Source organism: Meriones unguiculatus, chromosome 7 (genome assembly GCF_030254825.1).
Source record: "Meriones unguiculatus strain TT.TT164.6M chromosome 7, Bangor_MerUng_6.1, whole genome shotgun sequence".
Taxonomy (NCBI): domain Eukaryota; kingdom Metazoa; phylum Chordata; class Mammalia; order Rodentia; family Muridae; genus Meriones; species Meriones unguiculatus.
In genome coordinates, this window is record NC_083355.1 from 46,180,152 (window position 1) to 46,185,784 (window position 5,633).

Genomic DNA, 5,633 nt, shown 5'->3' on the forward strand with positions numbered 1-5,633 from the left:
ACCTAGATAAAACCCAAGTTCCTAAATCTCAGTTCAGAAACTCTTGATACTCTACCATTGTCTAGCTGACCCATTCTCACTGTCCTACAAGAGAATACTAACTCTGGAATATCTCTAATGAAAAACTAGAATCAGGATGCCAAGGTTTTAACTATGCCTTCAAAGAGGATTTGAAATATAACTTCAAAGTTAAATGTGAACAGTTTCCTTAAATTTTTTGTGCCAATGATATATACAGAGAAGTATAACATTAAGAGTATGGACTCTACGCTGGGCAGCAGTGGCACATGCCCGTGATCCCAGCACTCAGGAAGGCAGAGGCAGCGGCAGGCACATCTCTATGAATTCAAGGCCAGCCTGGTCTACAAAGTGAGTCCAGGACCCTGTTTCAGAAAAGGGAGAGAGAATAAACTCTAAAACCAGAGTTCAAGTCCTGTTTCTACTACTCAACAGATTATTTATTTAAGGTCTTTGTGCCTTGGTGTCTTATCTAGAAAACAGATGTGATGATAAAGATTAAATAATACTTTTGACTAAATGTCTAGAATATGGTATTCCACCATAAATTATTATAATAATCTTTATTGTACATCAAAATCATTTCCCTGGCTCTTGTCATTCTTGATTTCTATTCTTAGGTTACCCAACAATTGGGAAAATAAAAACAATACAAAATATTAGAAAACAGCCAGGCTCTGGTGGCACATTCTTTTAATCCTAGCGCTTTGGAGGCAGAGGTAGGTAGATCTATGTGTTCAAATCAAAGCTAACCTAGTTTACAGAGCTAGTTCCAGAATAGCCAAGGCTACACAGAAAAACCTGTCTCAAAAAATAAAAAAAGAAAAAGAAAAGAGAAATGCTTCTGAAAACATTTTGAACAAATCAATCACAAAAACCCAAAAATGCATTTCTTTGTTTCCTGTTTATAACCATAAATAAATCAATCCCTTAACTTTTGAAAGAAAGGAACCAGAGTAAATCTCAGTAAATTTAGTTTTACTGTCATCTCTACTGCTAGATACTTTGCCTTGACCAAATTTTGGCTATAAAAAGAGAATAGACTAAGTGTTTAATATCTTTGAACATTCTTTCCAAAATGTTCCTATAAACTTTACATGTTTTATGTGGCATGTGAAAAACAGCAAAAAAAAAAAAAAAAAAAAAAAAATTAAAAGTTGTTCAATACCTGCTGTACTTCGAGCTGAATTTTCGTTTTGGTTTCTCTTCATTTTCTTCAGTGTCAAAGCTTTTTTTGTTTTTTTTTTTTTCTTATTTAGCACTTGACATTTACAAAATGAAGCTGACTAAACCTTCAAAGGAAGAAACTTGTAACTCATTCATCAACAACATCAACTTTTCAGCCTATTAATTATGGGCATTATGGTTTAAAACTTTCAAATCTGATCACTTGAAGAACTGCTTTATGAGTAAGAATTTAAAATATAGCCCATTTTCTCAGATATGTTAAAATACGCTATGACAAGGATAGATATAATATTGTTTAGAAAACAAGATTTTTCACACAGTCTAATTTATTTCAGAATTCAGAAACCTTCACAGGAATTTTGAACCAAAGCTATAAGGGAAAGAGACTACAGTACTGGCAAACTTACAGAAACATTTTTCCATTGTTTTTTTTTTTTCTGATTTTAGCTTCCTCGTATATGTATATCTTAATTTAATTTATTTAACTCAACAACTGCTTATCCATGAAAAGGCCAGACACAAACCCAAATAATTTCTGCTGCAAATTCACTGCCCAATGAGACAAGACTGATGTGAATACAACTAACAATGCAAATCAAACAGGTAAGCATTAATGTCCAAATATCACTTGCAAAAGCAAAATTCAAAAACAAGAGGCCCAGGACTGCCTCTTTGTGTGTGTTGAACTTGAAAGCAGAATACAGAAAACTCTTAAATATTTTTCTAGCACTCTATCAAAACAGAGATGGGGCCATTTTGTCTGAATAGCTTAAACATCCTAAAACCATGGCATGTGAGACAGTCTCATGGAACCCAGACTTGCCTCAGACTACTGATCTTCCCACCTCCACCACCCAAGTGCTGGGAATGCCTGACTCAAACAACTACACGGAAGTACAACCATCATCTTCCTCAAACACTAGATTCTGTTGTCCCGACTCCAGCTTCCGGTTTCAACTGGGGTGAGGGTTGGGTATCCGGGGTGGGGGGTGGGGCTGGGGGGGTGGAAACCAACTCACTGACAGCCCCACTCTAAGACCACGACCGCCTGAGGCCCGACAGGGCCTGTTCGGGGTTCTCCGTGAAGGGCTGGAGACATTTTCCAGTCAGAATTCACGTCCTGCTCCAACCCCGCGCCCCCCTCGCGCCCGACACACCCAGTCACCAGGCCATTTTGGGTCAACAACCGGTATTTCCCTTCTAGAATTCCCCTACCACACCATTTACAAGCGGAGCCCTCAAGTTCGACTCGCCTCCACGGCCGCGTGGCACTTCCTGCCTCTGAAAAACCGCGGGAAGCTTTGCACAGGCGCAGCAGTCCGAAGCTGGTGCATGCAGCGCAGGCGCGGGGGGGGGGGGGGGGCGCCCAACTGCGCAAGCGCAGGGCCCGCTAGTACGTGAAGGCCTCGCCGCAGTTGCAGGACCAACTCGAGTTTCTCAGCCCATAAAGACAAAAGCAACGCCCTTTGCGTTGTCGCTTGTGAGGTACGCAGCCGGCACAGGCTCTACCTCCGTAGCCGCTTTGTCCACACAGAGAAACTTGTTGTGGTTACCGATGAGGCAGAGGGCTATCCCCAGCCCAGCCACGCTCTGCCCCAGAAAGACCTGGCCTGTCTTTCCCCTCCACCTTGCCCTTTTCCTAGACGCTAGATGTTTTCTAAGATGCTGCTGGTGTCCTGGACTGTGCCCCGGAGAGAATGATTCCCTAGGCAGCAAACAAGGTGTGTCTTGCCTAATGTGAGATTACATTTCTGCCGTGGATCAGACAGGAAGTTTAGTCTCCAGAAGGGAGAGCTGAGACCCGTTTTTTCAATGACCCCCTCCAAAGCAGAGGGCAGACAGTAAGGCAGGACCAGGGCTGCAGCTGTTCAGGAGAGCAAATGGGCCACAGAGGCACTCTACAAAGGAAGCCTGGTGCTATGACATCTGCGCTCTGAGCACTAAACCTCCGGCCTGGAAAAACTAGAAGTTCTTGGCTCTGTGATTTGGGGCAGCTTATCTTTTCTATGTCTATGTTTCCTTCCTCGATAAAATAATAAGATAGCAATAACAAGTCAGGCATGGTGGCGCATGCCTTTAATCCCAGCACTCAGGGAGGCAGAGACAGGCAGATCTCTCTGAGTTCGAGGCCAGCCTGGTCTACAAAGTGAGTTCAGGACAGCCAAGGATACACAGAGAAACCCTGTCTCAAAAAACCATTAAAAAAAAAAAAAAAGCAATAACTGTACTTACTTAATTGCCTTAAAATACTAAAATATATATATATTAAACCATCCCAGCACAAAATATGTGCTCAATAAATATTAATTCTTGGTTCAAACAGTAGCTGCCATTTTGGGAGTATTTATCACAGTACTTAATTGTTGGGTTTGGGGTGGAAGCCGAGAAACTCCCTTCAGAAACAAGCTTAAAATGGAAGCTTTATTTTCTGCCAGGACAGGGAGGTGGCCAGTTAGGGATCTGAACTGCGTTCTGGAAGGGAGATTGTACATTTATAAAGGATCGGAACACAAAGCAAGGGGGAGCAGGGTGGGCTGTTGCACATGCTCAATTGAACGATGAGACCCAGAATTTAGAACCACAAGGGAATGAAGGCGTGGACAAGCTGCACGCAGTAAATTAAGTCAGGCAACACACTTATGACTTGTGTGACTTATTTAGATAACAGGATAACAGCGATTCTCCTCTTTACATCCTTTACTGGTTAACAGACAAACAGGAAACATCTGAAGGAGGCAGACTAGGAGTTGAGTTCCAGGCCTGGGAACATTAACTCAGTTTTGACCCTGCCAGCGAAATGGGACTTGTTCCTGAGATGGCTGGTTCCAGGAAATTCTCTGAACAGAACATCTGAGCTCAAAGACCGTATCCTCTTATTGCCCTGTCTTCTGGCTATGTAACACAGGTGAAGGGGAGAACAGGAAAGGCTGTTATGGAGGGAGACTATCCACAAATGTGACAGCTACAGAAAATGAAAACGTGTTTCTTTGTCAGTAAATGAGAATGCTGTTAGATAGTAGGTTGCTAAATTATGGCAGACCTTGGATGGCAGTTTAAGAAATAAATTTTGAATAGGATTATTTTCAATTTGGAAAATGACTTCAATAAAATGTCTGAAAATTAAAAACTTATTCATCATGATTCCAGATAGAATACCTACCTAAGACATGATTATAGTAATCTTTAAGGAAGTGGAGTTCAACTTGAGATATACAGACATAAATGTGTATAATTCATAATCCCCCGCCCAAATTTTTCTCATTCTTAAAAGGGACAAGCGATGGAGTATGGCTCAGTGGTAGAGAGCTTGCCTAGAATTATGGAACCCTGGATCCCCAGCACAAAAGAAAAAAAAAAAAGGAAGGAAAGACAGAAAAAGAATCTAGACATGAACAATATGAAATATTTGCCAACAGTTCATAAACACAAATACTCTATCTATCCCCTTTTTGTTCTGGTTGTCATTTATCTCCACCTGGAATGTCATCAAGATAAATGACAGCAATGGGGCCACAGAAAAAGGATGAAATTGAAGCTGTGAGACTAGTTTGATTGCCTGACTCCTGAACAACCACATTATCTATTAGGCACCTTCTTTAAAACATGAGACAGGAAATCTTCTTCATGATATGTCCTAGCTAGTTTCAGCTGTCAACCTGGCACAGCTGAGAATCAGGTAAAGGAGTCTCAGTTGAGGAAGTGCCCAGACTTGACTGGCCTGTGGCCATGTCTGAGAAAGACTGTTTATTGATAATTGATTCGGGAGGTCCCAGCTGACCATGATTGTACCATCCATCCCTAGGTGGGTAGATCTGGGCTTCATGAGATAGCTAGCTTAGCAGAGGCAGAGTGGGTCAGCAAGCATTCCTCCATGGGTTCTGCTTCAAGTTCCTGCTTAAGTTCTTGCCCGGCTTCCCACAAAGAGAGGTTGTGACCCAGAAGTCACTTTCTTCCCCTAAGTTTTCTTTTGGCCAAAGCAACAGAAAGCAAATTAGAACATTTTCTCAGAAATAGCCTCTGCTTAATTCTTCCTATGTAATTTCTGGCTCTGGTCTATTGGCTAGCCATACTATAAAGTCAAACATAGCTATTCCTTTGTTTTAAACTACATAATTTTATTTAAAAAAATTAGTTATCTCAGCAGTCAGGAGGCTGAGGCAGAAGGCTGACAAGTTCAAGGCTTCATAAAGAATTTGAAGCCAGCCTATGCTGGCAAGACCTGTTAACAAAACAAGACAAATTTGTAGTGCTGGAAGTAACACTTTTTTAAGTATTTTAAATATTAGTCAATAGGTGATGACAGGTGGGAAGGATTTTACTCAATGTGCTATCAATTTTCTGAACTCTCAGGAAATAAATGATAAAAGTAGGTAGTTCTTGCCAGGTGCTGTGGGAAGCTGAGTTGGTATTTTGGGAAGCCAGGAGTT